This window comes from Microtus oregoni, unplaced genomic scaffold (genome assembly GCF_018167655.1).
Source record: "Microtus oregoni isolate MIOR12 unplaced genomic scaffold, Mior012 000003F_ref0000135, whole genome shotgun sequence".
In the NCBI taxonomy this organism is placed as follows: Eukaryota; Metazoa; Chordata; class Mammalia; order Rodentia; family Cricetidae; genus Microtus; species Microtus oregoni.
The window spans coordinates 20,147,664-20,167,340 of NW_024543062.1; the positions used below are offsets into that span (position 1 = coordinate 20,147,664).

The following is a 19,677-nucleotide window of genomic DNA, read 5'->3' on the forward strand; positions in this document are numbered from 1 at the left end:
TGAAATGCGAAAAGGGCCTTACTACTTTTTAGACTTGTCACTGCCCTGGCTTGACTTGAGAAGGTGTGCCTTCCTATAGTTTGCATCCAGAGCTGGCTCTCCTCCCGCCCGTAGCTACTCTCTGCTGGATCACTTACAGGCTTCGATAGAGCTTTGGCAAATAAGGCAGGGCTGAGAACAAGACAGAGATGATATGACCCATAAGCCCCAAATACCTATAGTACAGATACAGTTTATACAGCTAACTGGCATGGTGGCACACGCCTTTAATCCCAGCATTTGGGAGGCAGGGGCAAGCAGATCTCTGTGAGTTCGAGGCCAGCCTGGGCTCCATAGAGAGACCCTGTCCAAAATGTAAAAGTTATGTGTTGCTGGAGAGATATGGGCTTGCACTCACACATACCAGAGCCAAAGAGGAGGCTAATCTATGGGGGTGGGAACCACAGCCACTGACTGGAGCCAGGCTCTAAGGCAAGCAAGAAGCCTGGATCCTCAGGCTCGCTGTCTGCCATGACTCTCGTTCCCACACTTTCTCCAGTCATACAAATGTTTATTGAATAAACATACAAATGAACACAGAGAGATCCACAATCCCCAAAGAGAGGCTGACAGACTGATAACCTGGATTGGAATGCAGATCCCTGTTGGATAGTGGCAGGGGCTCCTGGCACCAAACCTGTCTGTCATAGTCATTATTGTCACTGTCCCTGCCTTCTAAAAATGACCCTCCTCCAAGCAGTCTGTGCCCTCTGGAGGTGATTGGACCCCAACCGAGCTATAGAGTGGTGTGTGATTAGCTTTGGCCAGTTGCCTAGACAGTGCTGTGGACATGGAGGTGAGACAGTCAGGGCTGCTTGACAGAGATTTTCTTGATTTTTCTTTCTTTTTTTTCACAGGCATAAAAACTATTTATTAACAGCAAAGGCCCAGGGACTCATTTCTTCTTGGACACACCCACAGTGCGTCCCTGGCGGCCAGTGGTCTTGGTGTGCTGGCCTTGGACACGAAGGCCCCAGAAGTGGCGCACCCCCCCTTCGGGCTTGAATCTTCTTCAGCCGCTCCAGGTCCTCGCGCAGCTTGTTGTCCAGGCCGCTGGCCAGAACCTGGCTGTACTTCCTGTCCTTCACATCCTTCTGTCTGTTCAAGAACCAGTCTGGGATCTTGTACAGCCGGGGATTCTGCATGATGGTGATCACACGCTCCACCTCGTCCTCCGTGAGCTCTCCAGCCCTCTTGGTGAGGTCAATGTCCGTTTTCCTCAACACCACATGAGCGTATCTCCACCCCACACCCTTAATGGCACTGATGGCAAGGCTATTTTCCGCCGCCCATCGATGTCGGTGTTGAGTCCTCGCAAGATGTGCTAGAACTTCTCAGGCGGGCTCAAGAGAGACATGGCGGCGGCACAATCAGCGTGTGTAGGCCTTCTGTGGAAAAACTTTCTTGATTTTTCTAAAGGGCTTTTGGGAGCCAAGGATGTTCTTCAGTTCATGGAGTGTCTGCCTAGCAAACATGAAATCCTGGGTTCTATTATCAGCACAACATAAAACATGGTGGCACATGCCTGTAATCCCAGCATTTGGAAGGTGGAGGCAGAACAGTCACAAGTTCAAGGCCATCCTCAGCTACATAGCGAGTTAGAGGTCAACCTGGGCTACAGGAGACCCTGTTTCAGGAGCTTTGAATTTGGCATCTCCTCAGAGGGTGATTCATGGCATTCTCCTATGACTCAGAAGTTCCTCTCCTAAGTGAATGCCCAAAGGGTTAAAAAACAGGTAGCCCAAGGCAATGTATGTACAGGTATGCACATAGAAGCACTGTATGACTTTTTAGCCATGACCAAAATGTGGAAATAGCCTCAGTGGGAGAGATGAACAAATAAACAAATGTGGTCTCTTCACAGATCGGAGCGTGAGTCAGCCATATAACGGAAGGAAATGCTGCTACACACGGCAACGCATGTGAACCTCAGAAACTCGAGCAGGAGGGAAGAAGAGGCAAAAGGCCAAAGACTTCATGAGTTCGTTCATGAGATGTTCAGAAGAGATAAATCTAGGGACAGAACGAAGGGACCGAAGCCAAGGGCCTCAGGGATGGGGGGATGGGGACTTTTCCATGGTTACTGGGTGTCTTGTGGGATGACACAAAGGTTCTGAAGCTAGGCAGAGATAATGGGTACGGAGCACAGGAGAAAGCATTAAAGACCGTTGACTTTCACCTTTTAAAATGGGTAGTTATGTAGTTATTATTAATTTTACATCAATAATAATAATAATAACAAATAGAAATTCTTATAAGGATATGGTTCTTACAGTAGCCAAACCTCCGTTTTGAAAATAATTTGTTTAACTTTATTTTATGTGCATTTGTGTGAAGGTGTCAGATCCCCTGGAACCAGAATTACAGACAGTTGTGAGCTGCCATGTGGGTGCTGGAAATTGAACTCAGGATTTCTGGAAGAGCAGTCAGTGCTCTTAACTGCTGAGTCATCTCTCCAGCCCCATCAAACCTCTTTTTTTTTCATTATTAAGTTTTTATTACTTTTATCTTATACGTATGCTCATATGTGCATGTGTGCAGGGCACATAGGACATGTATGGGGTCAGAGGAGGACTTTCAGGAGTCTGTTCTCACCTTCTACCATGTGGGTCCCAGGGATCAACCTTAGGTCCTCACCTCCCTGGCCCGGCCAAGCCTTTCTTGCATCTTGAGGTGACGAAGACAGGGCAAACCAGGACACGAAATGATGGCAGAGACAAATTCAGAACAGCAACCACCTCAGTTCCTCCTACCGGGGATGTAGCTCAGGGGTGGAATGCTTGAGTGGCGGGCTCTTGGCTCTGTCACCAGCCTGTTCCAGAACTCTCGATAATGCAGGATCGCATGCTATCTTTGCATACAGGCCTTTTCTACTTGACGGTCTGGCGCGCGCAGTCAAAGTAGTAGAATAAACAAAACAAAATCACCTCCGGGCCAAGAAAACAGAATAGAAACTCAGGCCTGGGTGGAGTCCTAACATTCCTGTTGGGCCACGTCAGTCACTTAGGCAGAAACCACGCTAGGAAGGTGGGCTCGCCTAGGTCGTGCTTAAGAGGTGCACTATAAACCACGCCTTTAATCCCGTCACTCGGAAGGCAGAGGCAGGCGGATCTGAGTTCAAGGCCAGCATGGTCTAGAGAGTGAGTTCTAGGACAGCCAGGGCTACACAGAGAAACCTTGAGAAAGCAAAAAGAAGTGTGTGTGTGTTGGGGGGGGGGGGACAGACACAGTAATCAGTCATTCAGTAAGATGCTGTTGTTTACCTATTGCAGTAGGCTATGGGCTGCAGCCACACAGGGTCCGCCCCTTTTCTGAATTACTCAGAGAAACGAAAGTTCTCTAAGCATGCTTTCCTTATCATTTGGGGCCTTTCCCACACAGTTTTAGGCTTCCTTACTCTTCCTTCAGAGCTCCCCTTCCTGCCCCGTGGCTGCTTGTCTGCCCCATGTCTGACCTCCATGCCAGTGTTTTTGAGATCCTGTTTGAGTCTACTCTTAAATTTTTTTTCAGTACTGAGACCAAGAACACCAAGAGGGAACCCTCATTTCCCCCCTAGATGGATTAAGCCCTCACCCAAATTCCATGAGCAAAAGATACCCTTCGCAATCCAGGGAGCTTCTGAAACAGAAGACAAAGTGCAGATTATCTAAAGGGGAGCGGAACTCAAAGGTGAACCATGCTGTCCTCCTCTTATGCCCAGGGGCTCTCTCCTTGCAGGAAAAAGACAACCCTGTATGTGGTTACAGCTTAGATAGAAGAAATACAGCTTTTCACACAGAGGCCTAAACAATGATATTTAAAACAATCCTGGCTGGGAGTGGGGCTCTGTGCCTTAGTTCCAAGCAATAGGCAGGCTACACAAGGAGGCCCTGACTAACAAACAAACAAACAAAACCACCAGATTTATTTTTCAGGGGTAGGTCAGTAGTGTGTGTGCGCGCCTCTGTGTGTGTGTGTGTGTGTGTGTGTGTGTGTGTGTGTGTGTGTGTGTGTGAGAGAGAGAGAGAGAGAGAGAGAGAGAGAGCGCGAGAGAGCGCTAAAGACAGACAGACAGAGATAAAGAATAAGGAGCGAGAGAGGCTTGCTGTGATCCAGTTCTTGTCCTCTGGTTATCTCCAGCTAGCCTCAGTGTCTGGGAAAACAGGACGGACTAGCTTTGGGTGCGCTGTCCCAATCATCACAGTGTTGCAGCTGTTGAGTGTACAGGTGAGACAGAATCTCTAACTATACCCTCCAAGTCTGTGTGGTTTCTCTCGGGGGGAGTTGGATCAATTTCTGACCCTGAAACTCCACTCCCAAACATGACCCACTCTTTCTGGGTGAGGTTTTGCACAGAGAGGTGAGCGCGTCCCTGTTCAGGGTCAGCTTGGTTTCTCTGAAGGGTCAAAGGAGGTTCTCACACAGACGTGCCAAGGCAATGCTCCGCCTCAGGAACGCAGCCCCAGCCCTAGGTTCTTTCTGTATCTCTAGGGAGCAGACTAGAGAGTGGAGAAGAGCAGTTCCTGCCATAGCCTCACACTTCCACAGTTCTAGAACATTCTGACAGAGCTCCCTATAAGGCTCCAGCTACTCCACATGGGAGGAAACTTTAAGAGAAGGGAATCTGGCCAGGCTTCGGAGAGGGGTGTGTGAAGGCTGATGGGGGTAACGGCTGTAAGTGCTGTCAGACTGGCTCTTCCTTTATTTCTCAGCACCGACACCCAAGTCATTGTGCAACACATCAACTCTGAAAATAAAAGTCCGAAGTTGCCTACAGTAAAATCTGCTTGCACAACTGATGGATTCAAAGAAATAGGTCCTGAGCCAAAAGTGCTAGTAACTCAGAAACCTTGGGAGGACGGAGCAACTCCGAACAGGAAGGCTGGCCCGCTAGTAACAGCTTGTGCAGGTGGTTAGGATCCAGGACGCCCCTCACCAACGCCGCATCCTCCCACACCATTGACAACTTTGGTACTGCAGGGGACACTTCTGCTTAAGGAATCCTCCATCCCAAAGTTCTCTTCTCTGCCCCAGAAAGCCTCAAGCCCCTTCACCGGGCTGCACAGTCCCCACTCTCGAGAGAGACTGCGGCCCTCCAGTGTTCTGATTAAAGAATGATCTACTTCTGTAGAGGTCAGTCCCCTCTGATTTTCGTGTCTCCTCAGCCCACCAGATGATTTAGTAACTCTTTTATAATGGTTTCGAGGTTGCAGGAAATTAGCCATGATGGAGATGCACCAAAATTATCTCTCTGAGAAGTGCGTGCGTGTGTGTGTGTGTGTGTGTGTGTGTGTATGTGTGTGTGTGTGCACACGCGCATGTGCACATGCGCATGTGCATGCATGCGTGTGCATGCGTCCGTGTGTGCCTGTGGAGGTCAGAAGAGGGCATGGAATCTTGCCTGGCCTGTGAGCTGCTAAACACTGGGAACCGAACTCTGGTGTTTCAGACCAGACATTCTCAACTTTTCTAACGCTGCAACACTTTAATACAGTTTCCCATAAAATATTTCATTGCTACTTTATAACTAATTTTGCTAATGTTATTAATCATAATGTAAATATCTGATATGCAGGATACCTGTTATGCAACCCCAAAAGGGTCAATACCCACAGGTTGAGAACCTCTGCTCTAGGAGGAAGAAAGAGCACGCATCCACCTCCTCTCCCGCACAGCTCTGCTCTGAGAACAATCAGAAAGGAGCTATCTTCCTATCAGTCTCTTCATTTTGGGCTTTCTCTCCCTCTTTTTCTTCTCCAGCACTTAGCTGGGAATTTCTGTTCCACTGGTCTTGTCTACACAGAGGTGAGCTGTTTATCTAGAGTCTCGGATCGCCTGGAATGCAAGATATTTCCAAAGCACCATTTGAGCTAAAATAAAAGGAAAGAAAACAGGGAATCCCGCTGACCTTGAGACAGAGCCAGTACCTGACCCAGTTAAAACAGGTAAACTGCCTTAGCAGGAGCTGTAGTCCCAGTGTTTGTGAGGCTGAGGGCAGACTGGGCAACACAGTGAGCATCAAAATCCTGTTTCAACAAACAAACTTGGAGCTGGGACCTGGTTGGTAGAACAACGCTTGTGTGGCCTGATCCCCAGCATCCTGCTGAGTGTGGCAGATTAGACCTGTGGTCGCAGCAGGGGGTGGAGGCAGGAGGCTCTGAAGGTCAAAGCCATTCTCAGCTACATAATGAGTTACAGGCCAGACTGAGCTACATGGGACTATGTCAAAACAAACAAACAAACAAACAAACAAACAAGGAGACTGGAGAGACCGACTGCTGGGCAGTTCAGAGCACTGGCTGTTCTTGCAGAGCACCGGGTTTGATTTCCAGCACCCACATGATGCTTCATAACCATCCGTAACTTCAGTTCCACGGGATCCAATGTTTTTCCTGATGTCCTTGGGACTAGAACCCAGGGCCTCGTGAATGATTTACACATTCCTGTACCTGTGGACTGGGTAGGGTTTCTATAGATTCAATGGTGTCATTAAAATGAACATGAAAATCGGGCCCAACAGTGCAGCCCTGCAAACTCAGCTAAGCAGTGTCTACTCTGGAGGCTCTGGAAGAAAGACTGGAAACTCAAGGCTTGTATAGGCTACAGTGAGTTCAAAGGTAGCCTGAGCTACTTAGCGAGACTCTTGTCTTGACACAAAAAGCACACACACAAAAGAAGATAGAGGATGTAGTTTAGTTTAGTAGCAGAGTATTGTTTCTGGGGCTCATCTAGCATGAGTGAACCCCTGAATCTAACCCCTCATAACTCAAAAATAACAATTAAAGGGACTGGAGAGATGGCTCAGCAATTAAGAGCACAGGCTGCTCTTCCAAAGGATCCTGGGTTCAATTTCCAGCACCCACATGACAGCTCACAACGATGGGTAACTCCAGCTCCAGGGGATCTGATTCTTTCTTATGACCTCTTATGGGAACTGCATGCATACAGTGTACAGACAGATATTCAGGCAAAACATACATATATATAAACAAATTTTTAAAATAAATTAGGGGCTGGAGAGGTGGATCAGTAGTTAAGAACATTGGCTGCTCTTCCATGGTCTACTGGGACCCTCAGAACCAGTCTGATGTAGAAACAGAATCTTTGCACATGTAATTAAGATTGGGATGAGATTTCAGTCAGATGGGACCTCATGCAATGACAGTGTTTTTGTACGAGACAGAAGAAGACAGAGATGCGCGGAGAGGAGGCCGTGATGACAGAGGAAGAGATGAAGTGATCCAGCCCCAAGCCAAGGAGGGCACAAGAGAAAGTGTCCCCAGACCTCAGATTTACTCTGTGTGCATGCTTGTGTGTGTGTGCACACGTGAAGGTCAGAGGGCGACAACACTGGTGTCTTTAATTTCTTTTTACCTATTGTTTATTTTATTTATCCATTGAATTTGTGTGTGTGTGTGTGTGTGTGTGTGTGTGCTTGTGTTTGTCTGTTACAGAACAAGTGTGGAAGTCAAGACAACTTGAGGGAATTGGTTTTCTTCTGCTGCCATGAGGGCCCCAGGGACCTAACTCAGGGCCTCAGGCTTGGGGCTGTATTGGTCTTTATCTGCTGTGCCATCTTCGCCAGCCCTGCTTTGTTATGACTGCGTGCGTGTGGTGCAGGGGCCCGTATACCGGGCATGCATACAGAGAGCAGGAGAAAACCTTGTTGTTGTTTTGTTTTTCAAGACAGGGTTTCTCTGTAGCTTTGGAGCAAGTCCTGGAGCTCACTCTGTAGACCAGGCTGGCCTCGAACTCACAGAGATCCGCCTGCCTCTGCCTCCTGATTGCTGAGATTAAAGGCGTGCACCACCACCCAGCCGTTTGTATTTTTTTACATAGTAAATTTATAAGCATAGAACTGCCATTTGTATATCATGGATGGCTATGAGTCACTAAAACAGAAAGACAGATCACTGTGCGGGTTCCCAGGGTTTGATGATGAAAGCTTCCTAGACATATCACCCCATATGACCATGGCACCAACAAGGGCAGGCGCGTGACATCACGGGGCAGGAAGTAGAGGCGGAAATGTTGTAAATCACCACTTCTCCTTTTTGAGGCATGAAATACAGTATGGATTGCGTATGTGTCATGTAACCATTTTTGCCTTTAAATGATAATAAAACCTATATAAAGAACACTGGAGACGATTAGTCAACAGCTAGTCTTCCCCTTTCTCCGCATCGTCTCTTCCAATACGAAGAATGTCCTGTCCTATTGCTTCGAACATGGTACATTTCTTCTCATTACTTATCTCTACAATTTTCCATTACAATTATTAACTTTCCTTGAGTGTGTGTGTATTTCTTTTTCTTTTTTTCGAAACAGGGTTTCACTGTGGTTTTAGAGCCTGTCCTGGAACTAGCTCTTATAGACCAGGCTGGCTTCAAACTCACAGAGTTCTCTGCCTCCTGAGTGCTGGGATTAAAGACATGCGCCACCACCGCCCAGCATGTATTTCTTTTTAAAAAAAAAAAAACTTTTTTTTAAGATTTATTATTTATTATGTATACAGTGTTCTGCCTATATTCTGCATGCAGCCCAGAAGAGGGCATCAGATCTCATTACAGATGGTTGTGAACCACCATGTGGTTGCTGGGAATTGAACTCAGAACCTCTGGAAGAGCACTCAGTGCTCTTAACCTCTGAGCCATCTCTCCAGCCCGTGTGTGTATTTCTTAACAAACATGTGGGGGTCAGAGGGCAACTTGTGGGGTCAGTTATCTCCTTCTGCCACGTGGGTCTCAGATTTGAACTCAGGTCGTTAGGCCCACATCCATTACGCACTGAGCCATCTCATCATCCCCAAACATTCTTTTTGTTTTGTTTTGTTGATTTGTTTTTTGTTTTTCAAGACAGGGTTTCTCTGTGTTGCTTTGGAGCCTGTTCTGGAACTTGTTCTGTAGATCGGGCTGGCCTTGAACTCACAGAGATCAGCCTGCCTCTGCCTCCCTCCCGAGTGCTAGGATTAAAAGCATGTGCCACCCCTACCTGGCTAGGTCACGTCTTTTATTCAAGCAATTCATCATGGGGCTGGAGTGACGGCTCAGCGGCCAAGAACACCTGTTGCAAGCTTGTTTTCTTTTGGTTTTGAGTGACAGTGATATACACAGGTATTTATCTATGCCTTTGCTTGAGCTTTTATTTTACAAACACTGTTCTTTTTTTATTAACAAAATGAAACAGAACAAACACTGTTCTTAAAGACATAGATTTGACATCCTATTATAAATAAAAGGATGCTGTAAAAAAAAAAAAAAGAGCACCTGTTGCTCTTGCTGAGGACCTGGGCTCTATTTCTAGCACCCATGGAAGCTTACATTCCTAAGTAAAGTCCAGAGGACCCAATGCTGTCACCATCCTAGAGGTGGTGTGACCTGGGAGAATGTGATGTGGGAGGGTCTTCTGTCTATGTGTTACTTTCATTGGTTAATAAAGAAACTGCCTTGGCTTTTTGATAGGGCAGGATTTAGGTAGGTGGAGTAGACAGAACAGAATTCTGGGAGGAAGAAAGCAGAGTCAGAGAGATGCCATGGAGCCAGCCACCAGGTCAGACATGCTGAATCTTCCCCAGTAAGCCACCACCTCATGGTGCTACAAGAATGGAGCTGGTCAACGAGGAGGACTAAAGTCTCATGCAATAGCTAACTTTATTTGGGCGTCATACAAATTATTCTTTAGGGTTAGGAGACATCACGTGCATAAAGCTCTCAGGGGTGCAAACTGTACACAATCACAGGACAAGCAGCAAATGGCAAACATAGTTTTCCACAAAGGCGAAGAAAGGATGGTTTAGCAGCAGCGAGCAATAACGAGTAATCGGAAGTAAACACACTCCTATTAGCCGCACCTAGGAGGAGCACGAAGACCTGTCCAAGAACAATTCTGTGTTTGTAGACACTGAGGTCCTAAGGCTCTTGTTTCCTGGGAGTTCCCCCACAAACACCTAGAATCCTCCTCACACGGCTCCATTCCTGGACTATGTTCTGACACAATGCCTTTGCTGGCTTGCATAGGCACAAGACACAGACATGGCATACAAACATACACACAGGCAAAATGTCCATATACGAAAAATAATTTTTAAAAATTAAAAAATATAATCATGCATCAAAAGCCATTCAAGAGGGGCTAGAGGGATAGCTCAGCCTTTAAGAGTGCATACAGCTCTTGCAAATTCGGAGTTCAGAGCCTAACACTCACAGCTGGTGCCTCACACCATAGGGATCTGACGCCTTCTCCTGGCCCCTATGGATGCCTGCACACATTCACACAGATATACATACATATTCATAAATAAAAATAATGAACGGGAGAGAAGCCTCAGGGGTTACAAGAGCACTGTCTGTTCTTGTAGAGAACCTGAATTCAGTTCCCAGGACCCTCATGAGAACTCACAACTGCGTATATTTAACCCCAGATCTGGGGTTATCTATTTTATCTCCGTGGACTCTATACATGGAGGAAACACTCATATACATAGAATTAAAATAAGTAAGTCTTGAAATAAAAATAATTTTAGAAAGCAAACCATACAAATGGCGCTGTGGGTGTTACTTGGTGTCATAGAGTGTGTTTAGTATATTGGAGGTCCTGGTTCCTTCCATTCCCGGTACAACATGCACACACACATGCACACACACATACACAAAATGTAAGATCTGGGAATAACGTATCAGTGTAATATAGGAAGCACAGACAATGGATTCCACTGAGAAGAAACAGTAGTAAGATCTTACTCTTCTCTGGCCATGCTTTCTGTCCCCGAGAGTGAAAGAACAGCTCACAAACCAAGGCTCCACTCCGAGCATCAAGGGAGAGAAACCTTAGCTGCCACATTCCACTTAAATGATGGGAGGGTATCTGTGAGTCTCAAAACTTCAACATGTTGCCTGGAAGTTAGTCAGGGCTAATCTCCCCCTTTGTGTCCTGTGTCATTTGCCCACATGACTACGAAACATTCAAGGATTAATTTTATCTTGAGAAAGAGTAGCCAAAAACTCAGTAATTTCATAAATGTTTAGAGGAATGTTAACTGGTTTGATTTTTGTTTATTTGTTTGGTTTTTTGTTTGTTTTCTGAGACAGGGTTTCTCTGTGTAACAGCCATGGCTGTCCTGGAACTCGCTCTGTGGACCAGGCTGACCTTGAATTTACAGAGCTCAGCCTGCCTCTGCTGGGATTAAATGGGTGTGCCACCACTGCCTATCAACTAGCTTGATTTTGTGCAGGCAACCGCAGCTGTGTTGAGCTTGTGCGTGCCGCAGTCCTGTCTAGAAGACTCTGCTCTGCTTCAAGACTCTGCTCTGCTTCCATCCTTCCTGGCCTCTGAATCTTACAGTCTTTCTTTATTTTTTTTATTATTTATTTATTTATTTATTTATTTATTTTGTATACAGTATTCTGTTATGTGTATGCCTGCAGGCCAGAAGAGGGCACCAGACCTCTTTACAGATGGTTGTGAGCCACCATGTGGTTGCTGGGAATTGAACTCAGAACCTTTGGAAGAGCAGGCGATGCTCTTAACCACTGAGCCATCTCTCCAGCCCCTCTTACAGTCTTTCCATCCCCTCTTCCGTAATGTTTCCTGAGAGTGTGGGGTGGGGTGATATAAACGTCCTGCTTGAGACTGAGCATGCCTCTGACACTTATTCTTTGCGCTTTGGTCAGTTGTGAATTTTGAATTAACCAACAAAGAAACTAATGAGGCCTAAGAACTGTACTAATCTATCAGTATAGATCCAAATTTAGAGGGACTGATTGATACTGTGTCCATTTAGAAGAACTATTAGAAAGTTCACACCCAGTGTCTACCAACCGTGGGTTCTTGGTCAGAATTATAGTAGCAGGCATGCATTTCCTCCTATGGAATTGGCCTTAAATCCAAACAGAAAGGGGTTGGTTGCCCCATGATAATCATGCCACTATCGCACACACGAGACTATCTTGACATGTGGGTCATTACAGTGGCAGTCATAGCTGTAAGACTGCTGAGGGCTCCCTCCCACCCCCAACACCTATGCAGCACCTTCTAGTGCTGTGAGAGGTTGCCAGCAGGGAGGGAGCGCCCTCTTCATACCAGCTTGATTTCTTCACGTCCTCTGACCAAAGTGTATGGTGTCTTCAGCAATAGATCAGCAACAGTGGCAATAGCTTGTGCTACTCAGCGAGGACTGGGGGGCTCTGAAGTATCTGGATTTTTAAAAGAATAAAACTTTTTATTCTCAGTAACTATGACAAAAAAAAGTGATCTTCCTTAAGGTGTGCCTCTATTTATTTGTATATTATTATTTGGGGTTTTAGAAGTATATTTAGTATGTATGTGTTATGCCAAACTTGCAGGAGTTAGTTCTTTCCTTCCACCGTGTGGGTCCTAAGGATTGAACTCAGGTCACTGGGCTTGGAGGGAAGAACTTTTATTCATGGAGCTGCCTAGAGTCTTACTATGGAGTTTGGGTGTGGTGGTTTGAAAGACAAGGTCCCCCAAAGGGAATGGCGCTGTGGTAAAGTGTGGCTGTGTTAGAATAGGTGTGTCACTGTGGAGGCGGGGTTTAAGGTCTCACACACTCCAGGGTGATACTCAGCCCACTTCTATTGCCTTCTGATCAAGATGCAGCCAGCACCTGTCTGCCTGTATGCCACGCTATTCCCTGCCATGATGAAAATGGACGGCACCTCTGAAACTGTAAGCCGCCCCCTCAATTAAATGTTTTCCTTTGTAAGAGTTGCCGTGGTCATGGTGACTCTTCACGGCAATAGAAACCCTAAGATACTTGGCTTCTCTGAAACTCGCCCTATGGCCCAGGCTGGTGTTGAATTTAAGATCCCTTCTGCAGCCATCTCAGCAGTAGGTATGGATTACCACCTTCAGCTGAGGATGCATTTCTGTAGTAGCTCTGTGAGATGAGAGGCTTTCTGCAGTCACCTTCCTGGACCTCACTGTCTCCAGTCTACAGATGTTGGTGTGCTCCAGCTAACACCATGGGTTTTAGGGGAAGAGAACTGCAGAGGTGTGAAAAACCCAAGATAGGCGGCAACAGAACCCGGCTGTGTCAGTGTCCATGGGAGATAGTAATGCAATGACTGCAAAGGAGACACACAAAAGGACAAAAACAATCACCCGGTTGCCCAGCGGTGGTGGTGGCACATGCCTTTAATCCCTGCACTTGGGAGGCAGAGGCAGGCGGATCTCTGTGAGTTCGAGGCCAGCCTGGTCTACAAGAGCTGGTTCCACAGATTAAACGCAATGCCCATCAAAATCCCAGCAAAATTCTGATCTTTGATAAAGAAGCAAAAAATATCAAATGGAAAAAAGAAAGCATATTTAACAAGTGGTGCTGGAATAACTGGGTATCAACATGAAAATAGATTCATATCTATCACCATGCAAAAAAAATTAAGTCCAAATGGATCAAAGACCTCAACATAAAACCAGCCATAGAAGAGAAAGTGGAAAGTACACTTGAATGCATTGGCACAGGGAACCACTTCCTAAATAGAACCCCAGCAGCACAGACACTGAGAGAAACAATTAATAAATGGGACCTCCTGAAACTGAAAATCTTCCTGTAAAGCAAAGGACATGGTCAACAAGACAGCCTACAGAATAGGAAAAGATCTTCACTAACCCCACATCAGACAGAGGTCTGATCTCCAAAATATACAAAGAACTTAAGAAATTGGTCATCAAAAGAACAAATAATCTAATAAAAAATGGGGTACAAACCTAAACAGAGAACTCTCAACAGAGGAATCTAAAATGGCTGAAAGACACCTAAAGAAATGTTCAACAACCTTAGTCATCAGAGAAATGCAAATCAAAACAACTCTGAGATTCCATCTTACACCTGTAAGAATGGTCAAGATCAAAAACACTGATGACAACTTATGCTGGAGAGGTTGTGGGGAAAAGGGAACACTTCTGCATTGCTGGTGGGAATGCAAGCTGGTACAACCCCTTTGGATGTCAGTGTGGCGATTTCTCAGAAAATTAGGAAACAACCTCCCTCAAGACCCAGTAATACCACTTTGGGGTATATATCCAAAGCATGCTCAATTGTGCCACAAGGACATGTGCTCAACTATGTTCATAGCAGCTTTGTTTGTCATAGCCAGATTCTGGAAACAACTTAAATGCCCCCTGACTGAAGAATGGATAAGGAAAATGTGGTACATTTACACAATGGAGTACTACACAGTGGAAAAAAATAACAACAGCTTGAATTTTGCAGGAAATGGATGGAGTTAGAAAACATTATTTTGAGTGAGGTAACCCAGACACAGAAAGACAATTATCATATGTACTCACTCATAGGTAGTTTTTAAACATAAAGCAAAGAAAGCCAGCCTACAAACCACAATCTCAGAGAACTTAGGCAACAATGCAGACACTAAGAGAGACTTACATAGATATATGGGAAGATATATGGGAAGATACATGGGAAGTAGAAAGTAGAAAAAGAAAAGATCTCCTGAGTAAACTGGGAGCATGGGGACCTTGCGTGGGGGAGGAGGATTGAAAGGGGGAGTGGAAAGGCAGGGAGGGGAGCAGAGAAAAAATGTAGAGCTCAACAAATATCAATAAAAAAAGTATTAAAAAAAAAAAAGAGCTAGTCCCAGGACAGGCTCCAGAGCTTCAGCGAAACCTGTCTTGAAAAAAAAAAAACAAACAAACAAAAATCCACAGCCAAAGATTCTAGAATTTAGCCGGGCAGTGGGTGCACACCTTTAATCCCAGGACGAAGGAAGCAGAGACAGGCAAGGCAGATCGCTGTGAGTTCAAGACCAGCCTGGTCCACAAAATGAGTTCCAGGAATGGCTCAAAAAGCTACAAAGAAACTCTGTCTCAAACAAACAAACAAACAAAAATCCTAGAACTGTATACATGAATATGTACTTATGTTCTCAATTGTGACTTCTCTGGTAAACCCTCCACCCTGTGAGAACTTTATTCTGCCCAAGGAGACCAGAGTGAAGACTGGGAAATAGCTCCTTTAGGCTGAGCTTCGGGTTTAGCACAACCTGAGGACTCATTTCCATTTATTACGTTCTAGTGCCACCGTGTGATCCCGTCTAGAGTCTGCGCATTTGTAACCAAGTGCAGCGCTGCATACTTCTGAATTCAGCCTTATGTTTGGCAAAGATACAAAAAAGTGAATACATATTTTAAAATTAAATTCATTCATTTATTTTAGAGGAGGGGCATGTGCGGAGGTCAAAGGCCAGTTTATGGGAGTTGGTTCTCTCTTTCCACCATGTGTAGGACCTGGGGCTCCAATTCAGGCCATTAGGCTTGGTGGCAAGTCTCACCGTGTGTGTGTGTGTGTGTGTGTGTGTGTGTGTGTGTTCGTATTTGAGGCAGGGTCTCACATAGTCCATGAAAGCCGCAAGTTCACTGTGCGGCAGAGGATAATCTTGAACTCTCCTGCCTCCGCTGCCCGAGTGCCAGGATTCCAGGCATGAGCCAACAAACCCATCTTATGCAAGACTGGGGATTGAACCCAGGGTTTTGCATATATTGGGAAGTACTTTAACAACTGAGCCACATCCCAAAGCAATTACAAATATTAAATAAATACAAATATAAATGTATATAATGAGATATCATGCTCCTATGAGATTGACAACAGGTTTTTAAATACAAGATTACTCAATGTTGGGTATAATACCGCAAGGACTCTTGCTTTGCTAGCAGGAAAGGACACTAAGACCTTTTGAAACACAGTCGTATAGTCCAGCAATGTGCAGTACAGGTAGGTAGTATCCAGTAAGTCCGTTCCTAGGGATACATCTTTAAAGAGCCTTTTATTTTGTGTGCATTGTGTGGGTTTATGGGTGTAGGGGAGCACATGTGTGTCATGGCATGCATGCGGAAGTCAGAGGACAACTTATAGGAATGGGTCCTCTCCTACCTTGTCGGTCCTGGGAATCAGTTCCAGGTAACTCACATTTAGGAACCATCATGTTTCCCCTCTAAGCCACTTTTCTCTCCCTGGGAATGAATGCATCTTACAGCAATGATTCCAAATATGAAAATGTGTAGAAACCCATTAGGAAGGGCTGGAAAGAGCCCTCTTGTCCTCAGAGGACCAGAGACAGATTCCCAGCACCCACATACGGCAGCCCACGACTCCCTGTAATTCCAGCTCCAGGGGATTTGATGCTGTCTTCTGCTGATATCTGTACTCACTCACTCTTCTGTGTGAGCACAGGCAACTATTTTTGGAGGGAGGGCGTTAAGACAGGGTCTCAGCATATAACCTCAGAGAGCCTAGAAGTCAGAGATCTACCTGTCTGCCTCCTGAGTGCTGGGATTAAACGTTTGCTCCACCATGCTCAGCTAATATTTAAAAAAAAAAAAAAACAGGCTGGAGAGATGGCTCAGTGGTTAAGAGCACTGCTTGCCCTTCTGAAGGTCCTGAGTTTAGTTCCCAGCAACCACATGGTGGCTCACAACCATCTGTAATGAGATCTGGTGCCCTCTTCTGGCCTGTAGGCATACATGCAGACAGAATACTGTACATATAATAAATAAATAGATTAAAAAAAGAAGCCACTATTAGTGCAATCTAAATAGCTGCACATGGTGCGTATGTCTACAGTCCCAAGATTTGGGAGTCCAGGTAGGAGGAACAGGAGTTGGAGGCTATCATTCGTTATATAGCACGTGTGAGGTCAGCTTATGCTAATGAGACCTTGTGTCCTCCATCTAAATGTCTAGAGGATGACACAGGGATATCGAGAATGTGTCAGATGGAGGGCAATAGCCTATATCACTTCCTCACAGACTATGGAGGAGGCATATTAACCCCACATTGTGGATATGAAAATGTATCCAGGAATACTAAACCACCCAGTCTAGCTAATAAACCTGTTGCTACAGGCAGCTTTGTAACCGGAGCATGCCTGGCTCTCAAGCATGTGGTCTTTTTACAGTATCAATGACAGAACATGCAACCATTGAAAACAATGTTTTTAACTGGACACAGTGGCACATGCCTATAATCCCAACACAGGGGAAGCTAAGGATCATTCCTAGAAACCATAGGAAGTTTGAGGCCAGCCTGAACAACATAACAAAATCCTTTCTGAAAATAAGAAAGATTAAAAACTTCTATTTTTAAAGATTTATACCTGTGGTGCATACCTTTAATCCCAGCACCTGGGAGGCAGAGGCAGGCAGATCTCTGTGAGTTTGAGACCAGCCTGGTCTACAGAGTGAGTTCCAGGACAGCCAGGGCTACACTGAGAAACCCTGCCTCAAACAAGACAAAACGGTTTATAGTAGGGGTTGGAGAAGCTAGCTCAGCAGAGTAAGAGCATATGCAGGGATTCGAATTCCATACCCAGCAGGTGTGTCAAGTGGCTCACAAACGCTTTTTTTTTCATTTAAAAAATATTTTATTTGGGGGGATGAGAGTAGGGGTGAGAGGGAGAACTGTGGTTGGAATTTACTTTCATTTTACAATTAAATTAAAAATGAATAAATTATAAAAAATCTTTATGTTGTGTGTATGAGTGTCTTGTCTGCGTATATGCATATGCACTGTGTGTGTGCCTGGTGCCTGCCAAGGCCAGGAAGAAGGCATCAGATTCCCTGGCATTGGAGTTGCAGACAGTTGTGGGCTGCAGTGTGGGTTCTGGTAATCAGACCAGGTCCTCTCCCAGAGTACGTGCTCGTTTTTTGTTGTTGTTAGTATTTTCTTTGTCATTTTTACATTGATGTTTATTGAGCTCTACATTTTTCTCTGTTCTCCTCCCCCAAGATTCCCATGCTCCCAATTTACTCAGGAGATCTTGTCTTTTTCTACTTTCTACTTCCCATGTATCTTCCCATATATCTATAAGTCTCTCTTAGTGTCCGCATTGTTGCCTAAGTTCTCTGGGATTATGGTTTGTAGACTGGTTTTCTTTGCTTTATGTTTAAAAACCACCTATGAGTGAGTACATGTGATAATTGTCTTTCTGTGTCTGGATTGATGACTAAGGATGTTGAACATTTCCTTAAGTGTCTTTCAGCCATTTTAGATCCCTCTGTTGAGAGTTCTCTGTTTAGGTTTGTACTCCATTTTTTTAATTGGATTATGTGATCTTTTGATGACCAATTTCTTGAGTTCTTTGTATATTTTGAAGATCAGACCTCTGTCTGATGTGGGGTTGGTGAAGATCTTTTTCCATTCTGTAGGCTGTCATTTTGTCTTGTTGACCATGTCCTTTGCTTTACAGAAGCTTTTCGGTTTCAGGAGGTCCCATTTATTAATTGTTTCTCTCAGTGTCTGTGCTGCTGGGGTTCTATTTAGGAATTGGTCCCCTGTGCCAGTGCATTCAAGTGTACTTCTCACTTTCTCTTCTATAAGGTTCAGTGTGGCTGGCTTTATGTTGAGGTCTTTGATCTATTTGGACTTGATTTTTTTGCATGGTGATAGATATGGGTCTATTTTCATTCTTCTACATGTTGATATCCAGTTGTGCCAGCACCACTTGTTAAATATGCTTTCTTTTTTCCATTTGATATTTTTTGCTTCCTTGTCAATGATCAGGTGTTTGAAGATGTGTGGATTGATATCCGGGTCTTCTATTCAGTTCCATTGGTCCTCCTGTCTGTTTTTACGCCAATACCAAGCTGTTTTCAGTACTGTAGCTCTATAGTAGAGTTTGAAGTCAGGGATTATGATGCCTCCAGAAGTTCTTTTATTGTACAGAATTGTTTTGGCTATCCTGGGTTTTTTGCTTTTCAAAATGAAGTTGAGTACTGTTCTTTCGAGGTCTTTGAAGAATTTTGCTGGGATTTTGATGGGCATTGCATTAAATCTGTAGATTGCTTTTGGTAAGGTTGCCATTTTTACTATGTTAATTCTGTCTACCCAAGAGCATGGGAGATCTTTCCCTTTCTGGTGTCTTCTTCAATTTCTTTCTTCAAAGATTTAAAGTTTTTGTCATAAAAAGTCTTCCACTTGTTTGGGTAGAGTTACTCTGAGATATTTTATGCTAGTTGTGGCTGTTGTGAAGGATGTTGATTCTCTGATTTCTTCCCCAGCCTTTTTATCATCTGTGTACAGGAGGGCTACTGATTTTTTTGAGTTAATCTTGTATCCTGCTACATTACTGAAAGTGTTTATGAGTTGTAGAAGTTCCTTGGTAGAATTTTTGGGATCACTTATGTAAACTATTATATCATCAGCAAACAGTGACAGCTTGACTTCTTTTCCAATTTATATCCCCTTGATCTCCCTTTGGTGTCTTATTGCTCTAGCTAGGACCTCAAGAATTATATTGAATAGATATGGAGAGAGTGGACAACCTTGTCTTATTCCTGATTTCAGTGGAATCGCTGGGAGTTTCTCTCCATTTAGTTTGATGTTTGCTGTTGGCTTGCTGTATATTTATTGCCTTAATTGTGTTTAGGTATGTTCCTTGTATCCCTGCTTTCTCCAAGACCTTTATCAAGAAGGGATATTGTATTTTGCCAAAAGTTTTCTCGGCATCTAATGAGATGATCATGTGGTTTTTATTTTTCAGCTGTTTACATGGTGGATTACATTGACAGATTTTCATATATTGAACTATCCCAGCATCTCTGGGATGAAGCCAACTTGGTCATGGTGAATGATGTGTTCTTGGATTTGATTTGCTAGTATTTTATTTAGTATTTTTGCACCAA

The 19,677-nt window shown here is 44.7% G+C and overlaps 1 pseudogene; it reads right to left on the reverse strand.

Annotated features, from left to right (window-relative positions):
- Positions 1-934: 934 nt before the first annotated feature.
- Positions 935-1,396, reverse strand: LOC121446522 (annotated as a pseudogene).
- Positions 1,397-19,677: the final 18,281 nt, after the last annotated feature.